Here is an 18,071-nt window from a genome sequence, read left to right as displayed (position 1 = left end):
GCCCGCCTCCAGTGGTGTCGCGACAGGCGTGAATGGAGGGACGAATGGAGACGTGTCGTCTTCAGCGATGAGAGTCGCTTCTGCCTTGGTGCCAATGATGGTCGTATGCGTGTTTGGCGCCGTGCAGGTGAGCGCCACAATCAGGACTGCATACGACCGAGGCACACAGGGCCAACACCCGGCATCATGGTGTGGGGAGCGATCTCCTACACTGGCCGTACACCACTGGTGATCGTCGAGGGGACACTGAATAGTGCACGGTACATCCAAACCGTCATCGAACCCATCGTTCTACCATTCCTAGACCGGCAAGGGAACTTGCTGTTCCAACAGGACAATGCACGTCCGCATGTATCCCGTGCCACCCAACGTGCTCTAGAAGGTGTAAGTCAACTACCCTGGCCAGCAAGATCTCCGGATCTGTCCCCCATTGAGCATGTTTGGGACTGGATGAAGCGTAGTCTCACGCGGTCTGCACGTCCAGCACGAACGCTGGTCCAACTGAGGCGCCAGGTGGAAATGGCATGGCAAGCCGTTCCACAGGACTACATCCAGCATTTCTACGATCGTCTCCATGGGAGAATAGCAGCCTGCATTGCTGCGAAAGGTGGATATACACTGTACTAGTGCCGACATTGTGCATGCTCTGTTGCCTGTGTCTATGTGCCTGTGGTTCTGTCAGTGTGATCATGTGATGTATCTGACCCCAGGAATGTGTCAATAAAGTTTCACCTTCCTGGGACAATGAATTCACGGTGTTCTTATTTCAATTTCCAGGAGTTTATATGTATAAAGGAATGGGTCATCCGACTGAACTCAGTGCCATGAATAAATGAGAGAGGGTCGCACTGTGGCTGCACTTGAATTTAAATTTCAACTAATTTACTCTTTATTATGAAAGAGCGCATTGCTTAAGCCATTGAAGGTAAGGATTAGCTCGAGTGCCTGGAAAGGAAACGGCTTAGTTCCTCACAGCTTCCTAGATAGTTCTCTTTCATCAATATGCATACAGCAGATTTACTGTATAAAAAATCGGATGTATCTCAATAATTTGAGGGTCAATATTCAAATTACTAAGCGGGGATGGTGACTGGATTAGGAAATAGTGAAGTAAAGTTCAAAAATTATCATGGATCCACATATTTGGATTATTCATTCCTAGACCTCGGATTACAAAGGACCATTAAACACACGTATGCCGGCAACAGTGGCCGAGCGGTTCTAGGCGCTACAGTCAGGAACCGCGCGACCGCTACGGTCGCAGGTTCGAATCCTGCCTCGGGCTACAAGGTTCAATGCTTGGCCTTTTGCTATTCTTGATCTACATAAATGATGTACCAGGGACATTGGAGGACTCTTCAAGAGCTGTAATTTTTGCTGATGCCACAAGTACATTAATAAAGGGTCCAGCCACAGCCGTATCAGCACAGTCAGGAGAATAATAAAACATACAACAAGACGCACAACAAACACAGCGAGCTAGTGGCCAGGGTGGACAGAGTGCCTACATTCACATTACCACAGCTGGAACACCCCGCTGGGCATCGCCAGCCACAGACATCAATGTGCACTTTCGGGTGTGGACCATGTGTGGAGCAGCCGGCAGGGGGCGGAGATATAAGTGAGATGTGCACCCCCAAGATTTCAGTTTGTTAGTGCACCTGATGATGGAAACATATTTGATTACCAAAATATTGTGTCTGTTGGACACTATGAACCAGAAGTACACCCATGGATTGATCAATCAGTTAATACCCAGGGAGAAACTAAAGAACTGCATATTTACAACTGTTTCACAGCTAATAGTTTAACCATTAATATTACAAAAGCACATAAAGTTATGAGAGAGAATTGTTAGTCAGTACTTACCTTCATGAGAAATGTCACTACAGCTGATAGACATACATATAAATGCGTACACTATCTTACCTTTCAAAACTTATCGCTACTTCTTTCGGTAGGAGAGAAGTATAGGTTGATGAAGGTTAAAAAGAAAGGGCAGGCCCAAGATGGCAGGGGCGGAATAGGTGCAGTGATAGTGCAGACATCGTCTGATACATCTTCCAGATGCATTTATATTTAATATAGGCTTACATTTTAAAGAGTTTTATTTCCATGTAGCATAGACCTTTGTGACACAAACCTGTATTTACTGGAGCTACTTGTAAATTTCTTTTTAATCTTGTATAATATAAGTGTATGTCAATTTTTCTCATACTACTATCACTACCAATAACAATTTTTAAATTTACATTAATGAGTCAATAATATACATTAATCGTGATTCTAACACATGTTTTAATCAATTTTTTTACATGACTGAATGGCTCTGCTTCCGTAACAACCCTAATGAATCTCTTTTGGATTCTAAAGGTCCCAAGAGATGTTGGGGAATTTCCCCATAATATGGGGCCATATTTTAGGTACATATTAAAATTCACATAGTAAGCACTCATTGGTGTGTGCCCAGTTATGTATGCTGTTATAACATTTAAAAGGTAACAACCTGTACTCAGCTTGGAACTTCTCTGTTCAATATGTTTATCCTACGCCTCGGGCATGATGTCCTTAGGTTAGGTGGATTTAAGTAGTTCTAAGTTCTAGCGGACTGATGACCTCAGATGTTAAGTCCCATGGTGCTCAGAGCCATTTGAACCAAACACACGTATGAAACAAAGCAAAAGTGGTTTCCGCTGTTAATCTAGCGTAATATGACGTTGTACATGGGAGATGATCATATTATTGTTAAGTGGATTCTGGACGGACCATTGACCACCTGGCGAAGGCCTGAATGAACGCCTTTCACAGCGCGGACGTATACGAAGAGAGTCAGTTAGGTTCCTAAAGGTAGCGAGAGGGATGTGGAGCCATGCCAACTCCAGGGATGTGGCCATTCGCTCTAGGTTTCCCGATTCAGGATTCGTGGCGCGAACAGCCCGATCTAGGCGGTCCCACAGATACATATTCGATTAGTTTTAAACTCGGACAGTTTGGTGGCTAGGAGAGTACAGCAAACTCATTCTGGTGCTCTACGAAACACGCCCTACATTGCGAGCTGCGTGACCCATTTCATTGTCCTGCTGGTAGATGCAGGGAAAAACAAACTCAATGAAGGGGTGAACATGGTTCCCAAGGATAGACGCATGCTAGTATTGAACCATTGTGCCTTCCAGAATGACGAGACCACCCAGGGAATGCCACGAAAATGTTCCCCAACCCGTAATTCTCTCTCCTATGGCCTAGACCCTTCTGACGATTGTTGCAGGGCCATGCACGCCAACGGCCATCTGTCCGTTAGAGCATAAAATGTGATTCATCTGGACATGCCACGTGTCGTCACTCAGTGGACATTCAGGCGCATTATTGGCTTGCAGATTCCAGCGTCGTCGCCGATGAACAGCTGCTAACATGGGTACATTAAACAGGTACCTACTGTGGAGGCCCATACGCGAAGCGTTCGCTGAATGTTTGTTGAGAAAGCATGTTGGAAGCCCCTTGATACATCTGGGCAGTCATTTTTTCAACAGTTGCAGGTCGATTCGCCAGTAAAAATGTCCACAGTCGTCGTTCACCCCAGTCATCTATTACCCGTGATGCACCGCAGTTGCCTCGGTGCGGGTTTTGTAAAGCACCATTTTTCCGTGCACGCTATTCTTTAACCACAGAAGCACACGAACAGATTACGAAATTAGCCGTTTCGGAAATGCTTCCACCCTCGGCTGACAGTAAATGATCATACCCGTTTCGACATCAGATAAATCGCTCTGATCCCGCGTTACAAAAGCAACACCAAACATATTCACTACAGGCTACCGCGGTCTACACATAAGATCACAGGTTCATTACTCAAGTCACTTTTTTATTTTGAATACCAAAATACTAACACGAATTCCTTAGAGACCAATGGAAGAACTGGTAGAGGCCGACGTCGGGGAGGATCAGTTTGGATTCCGTAGAAATATTGGAACACGTGAGGCAATAATGACGCTACGACTCATCTTAGAAGCTAGATTAAGGAAAGGCAAACCTACGTTTCTAGCATTTGTAGACTTAGAGAAAGCTTTTGACAATGTTGATTGGAATACTCTCTTTCAAATTCTAAAGGTGGCAGGGGTAAAATACAGGGAGCCAAAGGCTATTTACAATTTGTACAGAAACCAGATGGCTGTTATAAGAGTCGAGGGACATAAAAGGGAAGCAGTGGTTTGGAAGGGAGTGAGACAGGGTTGTAGCCTTTCCCCGATATTATTCAATCTTTGTATTGAGCAAGCAGTGAAGGAAACAAAAGAAAAATTCGGACTAGGTATTAAAATCCATGGAGAAGTAATAAAAACTTTGAGGTTTGCCGATGACATTGTAATTCTATCAGAGACAGCAAAGGACTTGGAAGAGCAGTTGAACGGAATGGACAGTGTCTTGAAAGGAGGATATAAGATGAACATCAACAAAAGCAAAACAAGGATTATGGAATGTAGTCGAATTAAGTCGGGTGATGCTGAGGGAATTAGATTAGGAAATGAGACACTTAAAGTAGTAAAGGAGTTTTGCTATTTGGGGAGCGAAATAACTGATGATGGCCGATGTAGAGAGGATATAAAATGTAGACTGGCAATGGCAAGGAAAGCGTTTCTGAAGAAGAGAAATTTGTTAACATCGAATATAGATTTAAGTGTCAGGAAGTCATTTCTGAAAGTATTTGTATGGAGTGTAGCCATGTATGGAAGTGAAACGTGGACGATAAATAGTTTAGACAAGAAGAGAATAGAAGCTTTCGAAATGTGGTGCTACAGAAGAATGCTGAAGATTAGATGGGTAGATCACATAAGTAATGAGGAGGTATTGAATAGGATTGGGAAGAAGAGAAGTTAATGGCACTACTTGACTAGAAGAAGGGATCGGTTGGTAGGACATGTTCTGAGGCATCAAGAGATCACCAATTTAGTATTGGAGGCCAGCGTGGAGGGTAAAAATCGTAGAGGGAGACCAAGAGATGAATACACTAAGCAGATTCAGAGGGATGTAGGTTGCAGTAGGTACTGGGAGATGAAGAAGCTTGCCCAGGATAGAGTAGCATGGAGAGCTGCATCAAACCAGTCTCAGGACTGAAGACCACAACAACAACAAAAAATGGTTCAAATGGCTCTGAGCACTATGGGACTTAACATCTATGGTCATCAGTCCCCTAGAACTACTGAGACGTCCGCTTAGAAAACTTATGAATTAATATGCAGATAAACCCCTTACATTATTTGCTTTTCAATCAGCTGAGCAAAACTGAACGTTCTCAGACATTACTCTCTTTACTTATTCTGATCAACACTAAACTGACACACAATATTTTTTTAGGCGCAACGCAATCTGACTTTCAATAATCCCTACAAAAGAATGGCCCTGACTAACATTAACCTATACCTTTCACAAATCACTTACCTCAGCAAAAATCTTCGTTACTCGGATTACTGCAATATAGCGAGCGCCACTACTGCCAGCTAAATAAAAGATTCAAACTACTGAAGGCACTAACTACTGATAGGCATAGTTAGCAAATGAAAGATTTTGATAGAGAACAAACAATGTATTTATCTTAATAGTTTTCAAAAGTCAAAATATATGTAGCAGTTCATGACATCCCTTCTTACAAATTTCTAAACTCCGCCATTTCTCTCCCCACATCCACCACTGCTGGCGGCTCACCTCCAACTGCGCAACGCTACGCGCTGTTAAAGCCAACTGCCCAGCACTACAATGGCCAACAACAATGCAAAGCAGCCACAGACTGCACACAGCACAGCCAGTGATTTTCATACAGAGCGCTACGTGGCGTTACCAATAAGAAAACCTAAACAGCCTACTTACACTACTTAAAGCTAACTAACCTAAGGACATCACACAACACCCAGTCATCACGTGGCAGAGAAAACAACAACAACCACTTATGTGTTTCAGTGGAAGCTCCAGCATCATAAACTGTATTAAAATGTCTTTCGATGATATTCACTTGTGGAATACGTATGTGACCCCTGTTTGGCAGACAGCAGACAGAAGGTCTTTTATTGCTACATTTTAATCCACCTAATGGTGACTGAATGACAACAGAACGGTGTACGACTATTTAAAACAAAAATGGTGAAGTAGTACATCTGCAATTGTTGTGTATTATCTAGTCAGTCACATCTCTTCTCACACAGCCCATTCCCGACGGAATATTTGTAGATTATTACTGATTATATTAGCATTTACAGGAAAGCACTTGGATATCGAACAAGAGGAAATGCAAAACATTTCTGCTATTGTAAATGGACTTTCACGGTAGAATCAGTGGCATTAAAAAAAGTCAGTTGTGAAACGTTTACTTAGGATATATGTCTGAACAGGATAACTGTAGACAGAAGTGAAAATAGGAATGACTGCTACTCAGAAACACGCACAGTGCATATAGTATCAGTGTGTTGTCCCTGTGTAGAATGGGGAAGGCGCACGATCTATTTACGTTTCGTCGAGGACAGATTTTGATGGCCCAGAGGCTCGGCACGAGCATTTCGGAAACTGCGTGACTTTTCGGGTGTTCTAGGAGTGTTGTGGGGAGTGTCTTCAATACGTGACGAAACCAAGGTGAAACCCACGTCCAGACGCCGTGGGGTTGGGTGGCTGCCCGTCATTACAGAGGTCGGACGTTGTATGCTGGACAGACATGTGAGATAGGACAGGTTGCGAACAGTGTCGGAACTAACATCAGACTTCAATGCTGGGCAGAGTAAAAGTGTGTCTGAACACACAGTGTTCCGAATACTCCTAAAGATGGGCCTCCGCAGCCGACGACTCATGCATGTGCCACTACGACTGAAATGGGCACGTGACTATCAGCACTAGATGTTGGCGCAGTGGCAGAGCGTTGCACGGTCTGGTGAAGCCCAATACCTCCTTCATCAAGCCAATGGGAGGGCACGATTTCGTCTTCTTCCGGGGGAACAGTCCTTGACAACTGTACCGCGAGACAAAGACAAACTGGCGGTGACTCCGTTATGCCCCGGGGAACATTCTCTTGAGCGTCCGTGGGTCCAGTGGAGCTCGTCCAAGGAATTATGACGGCCAAGGAGTATCGTACACTGGTTGCAGACCAGACCCCTCATGACGATCATGTTTGCCGACAGTAGTGGAATTTTTCAACAAGATGATGCGACTTGTCACAAGTCCAGTAGTATGATGGTGAAGTTCGAGGAACACAGTAGCGATTTCAAGTTGACGTGCTGGCCCCCCAATCCATCAGATCTGAGCCGCATCTAAAACATCTGGGATGTGACTGAACGTGGCGTCAGGGCTCATCGCCCATCATCCCGGAATTTACGGAAATTAGGTGAATTGTGTGTGCATAAGTGGTGCCAATTCCCTCCAGCTATCTACCAACAACACACTGCTTCCTAGCCACGATGCGTCGCCGCTGTTATCGATGCCAAAGGTGGACATCTAAGCTATTAGGTAGCTGGTTATAATGTTATGGCTGATCAGCGTACGAGAACTTCTGTGAAGTTTGAGCAGTAGAAGACTAGCGGAAGTAAAGCTGTGATGGATAGTGGTGAATCGTGCATGGGTGAATCAATCTGAAGTCTGCCTCAGGCGGTCGAGGTGCATGGACGTGCTGTGCTTACGTCCTAGTTACGCAGTGGCGGTCGGGCGAGACAAACACATCGCAGGAGAGCATTGCGGCTAAGGCGTAGTACGGCAGCGGCTGTAAGTAAGCGTCTGCGGGGACTACAGCGAACACGGAAGAGATTAGGAAGAATACGATCAGATTTGGCTCCCATATGGTTGCACCAAATCGCCGAAAGCCGAGATTTATGATTACCTTGTTGTGAACTAGGTATTCATTTAAAGCGTAAATGCCAACAGTTTACTTCAAAACATAGTTTTTGTTAAAGTCAGAACTAACATGACAACGACTCATGGATCAGACTAAAGGAGAGGTTTATTTTGTGACCCACTCGGGCGAATCATCGAGGGACCAATATCGGTGAGTGCAATGGTATTACGCAACGTGATGTACTGCCACCGTACACACTGTAGGCGAATAGAAGCTTCAAGTTAGCGGAAGATGATGTTTTCGCCCTTCTGCGGAATAATAAAGGTGGGACATAATGTCACGTAGGAGGCTAGCGACCATTCTAGTAAGCTTGCGTAGATCTGTAATTAAGCTGGCTAGATTGAAGAAACACGACGGCAGACCCAAGCCACATTGAGGAAAGCAAAGAGAAAATATGTTAAAAGTATCATGGAGGAAGCTGAACAAGACTTTCATGGAAATAGGTATAAAGAACTTTATAGAAAAGTGAAAAGTTTTAAAGGAGGGACATATCATCAACACAGATTTATAAAAGATGCCAATGGAAGAATGTTAACAGAAAATAAAAAAATTGGAAGAAGATGGATGGAATACTTCAGAGAATTACTAAACTCTGATGAACCAACCGAACTACTTGAGTTTGATGAACCAGTAACAGTAGACCCAGAATATCCTCCACCCACCATTGAAGAGATAAGGAACCAGATTAAAAACCTTAAGAATGGTAAAAGTCCAGGTGAGGACGGTATTCCTGCTGAACTTCTCAAGGCTGGAGACGAAATCCTCTGTTTCAAATCCACAAGCTAATCGAGCAAATTTGGGAAAAACATGAAATACCAGAGGAATGGAAGGTAGCTGTGATATGCCCCATATATAAAAAGAAAGACAAATCCGTATGTGACAACTACAGGGGCATAGCGCTACTCAACACCTGTTATAACATCTTCTCCAACTGCCTATTAGAACGAATAAAACCTATAGCAACAGACATAATTGGAGAATACCAAGGAGGTTTCCAGGCAGGGCGATCAACCACAGACCAGATTTTTGTCCTAAAACAGGTCTGTGAAAAAATGTACGAATACGGACGAGAGATACATCTCCTGTTTGTAGACTTCAAGAAGGCTTACGACAGTATACATAGACCTAGCCTGATTAGAACTATGACAGAGTTTGGTATACCAAAGAAGTTGGTCAAACTGGTAGAGGTATGCCTAAATGACACAAAACTTAAGGTTAAGGTAGGCAATCAAATGACAGAAAGCTTCCAAGTTGTAACAGGATTACGCCAAGGAGATGGGCTATCACCTGTCCTCTTCAACCTGGCACTTGAGAGGGTAATGCGGGATTTAAACAAAGAAAACATCAAGGGCATTCAAATTGGTAATGAACACATTACATATCTGGCCTATGCAGACGACATTGCACTATTAGCATGCACACAAGAAGATCTGAAGAGAAGTATCCAGACCTTGGAGTTATTGGCAGCTAGGATCGGTCTACAAATTAGCTCTGAAAAGACAGAGTATATGACCATAGGAAGAAAGATCCAGAACTCTCAAGATTTAATTGTGAACAACACCAGGTATAAACATGTGAAAGAGTTCAAATACCTTGGATCATTTTTTACAGAAGTAACACCAACTGAAGCAGAGATAAAAGCACGACTGCAGGCGGGAAACAGATACTATCACTCTCTAGACCCTATATTAAAATGTAGAAGTGTGTCGCAACAACTAAAGCTACGGTTGTATAAGACATTAATAATGCCAGTAGTACTTTATGGTTCTCAAACCCGGAACACTCGAAAACAAGACCTTAAGCGACTGCTAACATTTGAAAGGAAAGTCCTCAGGAAAATATTTGGACCAGTCAGAGATCAGACTACTGGAGAATGGAGAAGACGCCATAACACTGAATTAGAAGAGCTGTACAAGGAGCCTAACATCTTGGGAGTGATGAGAAGCAAAGGCTGCAATGGGCTGGACATGTTGTTAGAATGGAGGCAACAAGATGGCCCAAAATCACAATGGACTGGATCCCGTCAGGCAGCAGACCAGTGGGAAGACCTAGAAAGAGGTGGATGGATGGAGTGAGAGAAGACCTGTTGCAGCTGGGAGTCACGGAAAATTGGAGACAGATAGCAGAAGACAGAGACGGATGGAGAGCTCTAACTGTGGTGGCGCGCGGTCCTCTGGGCCTGATCGCGTGAAGAAGAAGATTGCGTAAAGAGTCACAAATCAGGTGAAGAATGACTTTCTTGATCACAGAGTATGCATAACGCCTTTCGGAGTTATTTCCATCGACAGAAATTTAAGTATAAAAGTATCATCATGAGATGATAAACTACTACTACGGAATGTTTATACGATTCTTGATATTAACCTAATCACTCAGTGATATAGGGACCTGATGTTGGTGTTCTGTAACACTAAATAGGTTGTCTACAGGTAAAAGCAGTAAATACAGCTAACGATGTTATCCTTACTATGGATGAGATGGATCAGTGTGTGGCGGAAAGTTCATAAGAAATTCCTGCCGTCAAATATCAAATCCACTTGGCTGAATGTAATCTGCGGGAAATTTCCAAGTAGGGACAGGTTATACAATATCAGTCTAACACAACACCCTCCCTGCAGAAAATGTCAGATACAGGATATCCTCACACGAAGATTACCGGAACGGGCCGTCCCACCGTAGACTTGAATGTGATTCTCCAGCCGGACTGGCACATATTCCTCGGAACTAAACACCAATTGTATATTTGGTACTTAGCTCATTTCACTCACTACTCAACAACCACAGGTACATCGGACATGTTGGGTTTTCAGTCTTATCTGCAACAAAAGATTATGCGACATACGACAGAACCTATGTTGAGTGGTTCCAAAAATTTTTAATAATTTCTCTTTGCATTGACGAGGAATACAATTTGGAATTCAACAAGGACTAACGTCGTTATTCGAGTGCTAATGATCTTCACTGGACAGCAAAGAGTATCCAAATCCCAAAGAAAGGATCTTTTTCCTTTTTTAAATTGTAAAAATGAGAAGATTTAATTAAAAGAATTAACAGTAAAAAAGAGAAAAAAAGAAGAGAAGGAAGAAGGGAAAACCGATGAATGAAGATGAGTGAGTTTGGAGAGAGATAGGATGGGCTGTAAGAGAAGGAGAGAGGACAAAAAGAAGGGGTCTGAGGTTAAAAAAATCGGTAAAAACATTGCCGACAAAGGGAAAGGCCTCGTGCTCGAGTCCTGCTCCAGCACATATTTAATCTGCGAGGAAATTTCACGAAGCACATATTTGGTAATGATATAAATTTGCATCATCAGTTTTTAATGTCTTTTCTGTGTCAAACTCTGTACTCGGCAACTTCTGGTGGCACGCAAGAACACGTCTGTGGTGAGCTACGCGGTCTACTCCTATGAATTGACTAAATTCAAACTTGATGCGGCGCCAGGACACAGTTCAGGATCGAGAAACAGTCACTCTTATTAGAGACAGCAGTCTCGTTTTTTCTGTGTTGACGTAGTATATCCTGCAGTGTGTTGGCTGAGAGGTAATGCGATTTGCAAAATGAAGTACCAAAACGTTTTATGGTGATATTCTTGTGGACACGGCTATACCACCCCACATACAATACAAAATATTTTATTGGACGTACAGTGAAAAGTACGGACGACACAATTCAACAATTGGAATAAGTAGTTCTGGAGAATATCTTCCCATTCGCAAGACGGTGAATCACATGGTAATGTGCCCCATCTCTAGACTTCAAGCTCCTGGACTTTAGGTTGGGATGACACAGGAAATATATGTTTCACACTACTCTGGTTAAATAAATCTTTGATCTGGAATAGAACAGTTCTAACGACTGTGTAAATGTTTGGCTGGACGCAGGTATCTTCGAGTGACTTTGCCAGTCCTTGTAAAGACGTGCTACATCTATATCTGCGAGGGGCGTTCAGTAAGTAATCCATCACTTAAAAAAAAAAAATAAAGTGTTTTTTATTCAGGATTCCAATACACCATATAATTCCCCGCTCTTTTGGCTACCCTCTACTCGTCGACTTCAGAGCCAACGTCTTGCTGCAGAATAGCCTCAGCATCATACACGTACTGCTTCGCGTGGTGTGCATCCTTCATTGGGCTAAACAGATGGAAGTAGGAATATATGAGATCAGGGCTGTAGCTCGGATGAGGAAGAACAGAACTATGAAGTTTTATGAACTCCTCTCGTGTGCACAGACTTGTGAGAGGCCTTTCGTTGCCAAGGAGAAGTTCGTTTGTACTTTTGTGGTGACGAACAAGCTAATGTCGTTTCTCCAGTTTCCTGAGGGTAGCGCAATACACTTCCGAACTGAGCATTGCACCATGACGGACATCAAAAAGAATAACCCCTTGAGAATCCCAAAAGGCCTTCGCTATGACTTTACCGACTGAAGGTGCGGTTTTGAACTTATTCTTCGGAAGAGAGACGGTGTGGCACCACTCCATTGATCGCCGTTTTGTTACCGGTTCGAAGTTATGAACACATATATCATCGCCTGCGACAATATTCGACAAAATATTGTCCGATCAGCCTCATAACGCTCAAGCGATTCCGCACAGATGCTCCTTCATTGCTCTTTACGGTCTTCTGTTAGGCAGCGAGGAACCCAGTGGACACACATCTGTGACTAATTAATGGGCATAGGACGTCAAACGGGCCGACTTGGAGCAGCACAGGACATTTTAATTTCCACTGTCTACACTTTTACGAATAAATTCACAAGACTTTGTCAGCATGACGAGGAAAGATTCAGGATTCACACTCACAGCAGTGGAAGCTAAAAAAAAATAACAAAATAAATTTTTTTTAAATGTGAAATTTCATCATTTTTCACATGCTGTTGGCTGCATCTCTTCACAAGTAAGAGAGATTCTTCGACGAATTTTGCACAGCATACAAAACCATACTTCAGGAGGATGAAACTCTAGAATTTTCCATATCTATTAAAAACTGTAGGAAAAATTGGGATAATTAACCATAAAATTTGATTTTTTTTCTAAATATAAAGTTTAAAATGTAACAGCGCATCAATGTTTTCATAAATTAAATAAATTCTAGAGTTTAATACACCTGTAAGTAACGTTTGTACGCTGTGCAAAATTCATCGAAGAATTTCTCTTACTTGTGAAGAAAAGCGTGCCTATAGCAACAAATGCAGCCAACAGTAAGTGAAAAAATGATGAAATTTCACATGTAAAAAATTGTATTTTGTTATTATTTTGAACTTCCACTGCTGTGAGTATGGATTCTGAGTCCTCCCTGGTCATGCTGACAAAGTTTTATGAATTTATTCGGAAAAGTATAGACAGTTGAAATTAAAATGTCCTGTGCTACCTCTCCCGCTCCAAGTCGGCCCGTTTGACGTCCTACCTCCTTCAAACTGGTGGATGACTGTGTCAGCACTACCAACAGAGACGTCTAGGTAAGCAGCGAGGTGTTTGACTGTGATTCGTCGATGACCTCGGAGAGATTGGACGGTTTTGCGCGACCTTGTTGCAGTGACGACAGATGCCTGACCCAACGGCTCACCGTGCTGTTGTTCATTGTCAGGTCTCCGTAGACATTCTGCAAGCACCCATGAATAGCCGTGACGTTCTGGTTTGCCACCAAAAGAAACACAATGACAGCTCTCTGCTTGCAACGCACCTCCGTTACGGATGCCATTTTGGAGGCTACGTACAGTGCCTCCGCCTGTTAGAAGTTGTTGAAACTTTAAGGGCTGAAGCAGGAATCGTCCACTACGTCCCACAATAAAGTCCGTGTTTTTCAACTGAAATTGGCTGAGAAAAAAATGTGTTGCATTACTCACTGAACGGCCTCGTACACTTACATGTAAACTCTCCTACCCACCTTACGTTGGGTGGCGGCGGATTCTTCTGGTACCACTATCTTGTGCCCTTCCTCCTTTTCCTGTTCCATTCACAAATGGAACTTAGGAAAAGCTACTTTCGGTAAACATCCGTATGAGCTCTGACTTCTCTGATTTTCTCGTAGTGTTCATTTCACAAGACATTTGTGGATGAAGTAAAATGTTGCCCGACTCCTCTTCTTGGAAAGTACACTCTCGAAATTTCAACTTCTCAGTAATACACAACGCGTCTGTTGTAATGTCTGCCCCTAGAGTTTGCTGAACATCTCCGTAACGCTTTCACGCCATCGAAACGATAGCGTGGCATAACGTGCTGCTCTTCTTGGAATTTTCTCTATATCTTCAAACAATCCAACTTGGTCACGGTCACAGACTGATGAGGATCACTCAAGAATCGGTCGAAGAAGTATTTTGTACGTCACTTCGTTCGTGGCTGATTAACATTTCCTGAAGATTCCTTCACGGAATCTCAGCCTGCAATCTGATTTTCCTACAATTTGTATTACGTCGTCATTCCATTTTGGGTATCTCCAGATGGTTACTCTAAGGTACTTAGTTACTGTTTCCACAGATTTTTCGGCAATAAAGTAACCGAACAGTTGTTGGATCTCTTATTTTATTTATGCCAAATATTTTACATTTATTTATGTTCTGGGTCAACTCCAGCCCCCGCACTAATAGTTGATGCTCTATAGGTCTCCCTGCGTTTCTCTACAGTCTTCTGAACAAGGGCATCCACAGAAATTTATTGGGGGGGGGGGGGGGTCCAAGATTTTGAAATTGTCATATTTGGTATAACCGTTCAATGATGTGAAATTGACAAGAAGTGCACAAAATTGATTGTATCTCAAAGAGCTATAGGTATCAACTTAATGTTTTTAAGGTAAATTACTTCGATACCTAAACGATAAGCATATTTCATTTCTTGTAAACAAAATACATCTTACACTCCTGGAAATGGAAAAAAGAACACATTGACACCGGTGTGTCAGACCCACCATACTTGCTCCGGACACTGCGAGAGGGCTGTACAAGCAATGATCACACGCACGGCACAGCGGACACACCAGGAACCGCGGTGTTGGCCGTCGAATGGCGCTAGCTGCGCAGCATTTGTGCACCGCCGCCGTCAGTGTCAGCCAGTTTGCCGTGGCATACGGAGCTCCATCGCAGTCTTTAACACTGGTAGCATGCCGCGACAGCGTGGACGTGAACCGTATGTGCAGCTGACGGACTTTGAGCGAGGGCGTATAGTGGGCATGCGGGAGGCCGGGTGGACGTACCACCGAATTGCTCAACACGTGGGGCGTGAGGTCTCCACAGTACATCGATGTTGTCGCCAGTGGTCGGCGTAAGGTGCACGTGCCCGTCGACCTGGGACCGGACCGCAGCGACGCACGGATGCACGCCAAGACTGTAGGATCCTACGCAGTGCCGTAGGGGACCGCACCGCCACTTCCCAGCAAATTAGGGACACTGTTGCTCCTGGGGTATCGGCGAGGACCATTCGCAACCGTCTCCATGAAGCTGGGCTACGGTCCCGCACACCGTTAGGCCGTCTTCCGCTCACGCCCCAACATCGTGCAGCCCGCCTCCAGTGGTGTCGCGACAGGCGTGAATGGATGGACGAATGGAGACGTGTCGTCTTCAGCGATGAGAGTCGCTTCTGCCTTGGTGCCATTGATGGTCGTATGCGTGTTTGGCGCCGTGCAGGTGAGCGCCACAATCAGGACTGCATACGACCGAGGCACACAGGGCCAACACCCGGCATCATGGTGTGGGGAGCGATCTCCTACACTGGCCGTACAGCACTGGTGATCGTCGAGGGGACACTGAATAGTGCACGGTACATCCAAACCGTCATCGAACCCATCGTTCTACCATTCCTAGACCGGCAAGGGAACTTGCTGTTCCAACAGGACAATGCACGTCCGCATGTATCCCGTGCCACCCAACGTGCTCTAGAAGGTGTAAGTCAACTACCCTGGCCAGCAAGATCTCCGGATCTGTCCCCCATTGAGCATGTTTGGGACTGGATGAAGCGTCGTCTCACGCGGTCTGCACGTCCAGCACGAACGCTGGTCCAACTGAGGCGCCAGGTGGAAATGGCATGGCAAGCCGTTCCACAGGACTACATCCAGCATCTCTACGATCGTCTCCATGGGAGAATAGCAGCCTGCATTGCTGCGAAAGGTGGATATACACTGTACTAGTGCCGACATTGTGCATGCTCTGTTGCCTGTGTCTATGTGCCTGTGGTTCTGTCAGTGTGATCATGTGATGTATCTGACCCCAGGAATGTGTCAATAAAGTTTCCCCTTCCTGGGACAATGAATTCACGGTGTTCTTATTTCAATTTCCAGGAGTGTACTTTATTATTAATACGATCATGAATGCCACGTATTTGACTTAATGTTATCAACCTTCATCCTTTCCATTATTATATCCAATAGTATATATAGACTGAAGCGGCGAATGAAAATTTGTACCAAGGTCGGGAATCGGATGCGGGTCTCTTGCGTACTAGGCGGTGCGTTAGCCACTAAGCCACCTTGTTGGTACTTTGGCACAGCGGTTCACACACCTGTACGGATTAAGTTGGCGCGCCTCCATGCTCGATCAAAATTGTCACTACCACCCCACTCTACTTTCAGTTCCCCCTTACACATGAACAGAGTTGCAGGGGCTTTCCATGTTACGGAATAACACCTCAGCATCGACCGTAATGGGGCATCCAGCCTGAAACCCGGGAGTAGGTAGTTGTACAAATGAAATGATACAATTTCAGAGACTTTACTGGTCTCATATAGATATGAGAGAATTTCCTAATATATCAAATGTGTACACACCCAGATTACAGGACGCTACGGTCGTAGGTTCGAATCCTGCCTCGGGCATGGATGTGTGTGATGTCCTTAGATTAGTTAGGTTTAAGTAGTTCTAAGTTCTAGGGGACTGATGACCTCCGAAGTTAAGTCCCATAGTGCTCAGAGCCATTTGAACCAGATTACAGGAAGCGACAAGAGCCCCCTCTTGCTTTATTTAGCAGTCTCTTATGCTTCTGACGTTGCAACTTTCCAATAGAAAACGACATTGTCCACGTATTCCCTCACAGAGTCTTCAACATTATCCATTTTCAATACTGGCGCAGATGGTGGACGCTTTAAGTAACTCCTTTTATCTCATCATTTTATGTCTTATACGGGTGTAGGGTAGTAGCTGACAAGGATAAGGGGCAGGATGATAGGACATCTGTTAAGACATCAGGGTATGACTTTCACGGTCCTAGAGGGAGCTGTAGACGGTAAAATCTGTAGAGGAAGAAAGGCATTGGTATACATCCAGCAAATAATTGAGGACGTAGGTTGTTTCAAATGGCTCCAAGCACTATGGGACTTAACATCTGAGATCATCAGTCCCCTAGACTTAGACCTACTTAAACCTAACTAACGTAAGGCTATTACACACATCCATGCCCGAGGCAGGATTCGAACCTGCGACCGCAGCAGCAGCGCGGTTCCAGATCGAAGCTCCTAGAACCGCTCAGTCACAGCGGCGGGCTACGTAGGTTGCAAGTGCTACTCTGAGAGGGAAAGGTTGGCATAGGAGAGGAATTCATGGCGGTCCGCATCAAACCAGTGAGAAGACTGATGACTCAAAAGGAAAATGGGGAGACATCAAAGTTAGTAACAATGCTCCGCCTTAGATGCCTTCTCGTGTACGTTATGTGGTGGTTTGATCCTAGGATTCCTTCTGCTCTCCCACTCACTTGTAAGAAACCTTTGGGAACAACAAGCACTCACCCCAGCGACCCACATTTCTGTGCGTGTGTTTTGCAGGCTGGTGACCGGCGCGCCGGTAAACACCGCACGGCGGCTGTCGACCGCTGACTGCGGGTCGCGGCGATGGATCGATACCTGGCGATACCCGGCGCCTGCAGCCTCCAGACGCCCACGCGCACCTGAGCAGCTGGAGTCCCATCACAGCCGGCCACCCAGACAGCCTTTGTGCGATACCTCCAGGTCAACCAAACAGTACAGGAGACATATGCCAGAAGAGACTTTCGCTTGAAAACGGTCAGAAAATTTTGCGGACCATTTACTCTGTGCTTGTCGTAGAGGTCTTTCGATAGTGTTCTTTCGTTATTTGCAACTTTTATTCCGTTGGAAGGAATCTGCGGTAAAGTCGGTCTTCGTGAAAGATTAATTTTATTCCTACACGACAAAGGGGAAATTTATTGCACCTTCAATGCCAGTATGTTCTTTTAATGTCACTATATCCTTCACAAGCTACCTCCTCACTGATTGTTACTGA

Source organism: Schistocerca nitens, chromosome 5, assembly GCF_023898315.1.
Source record: "Schistocerca nitens isolate TAMUIC-IGC-003100 chromosome 5, iqSchNite1.1, whole genome shotgun sequence".
In the NCBI taxonomy this organism is placed as follows: Eukaryota; Metazoa; Arthropoda; class Insecta; order Orthoptera; family Acrididae; genus Schistocerca; species Schistocerca nitens.
This window is presented reverse-complemented; position numbering follows the sequence as displayed.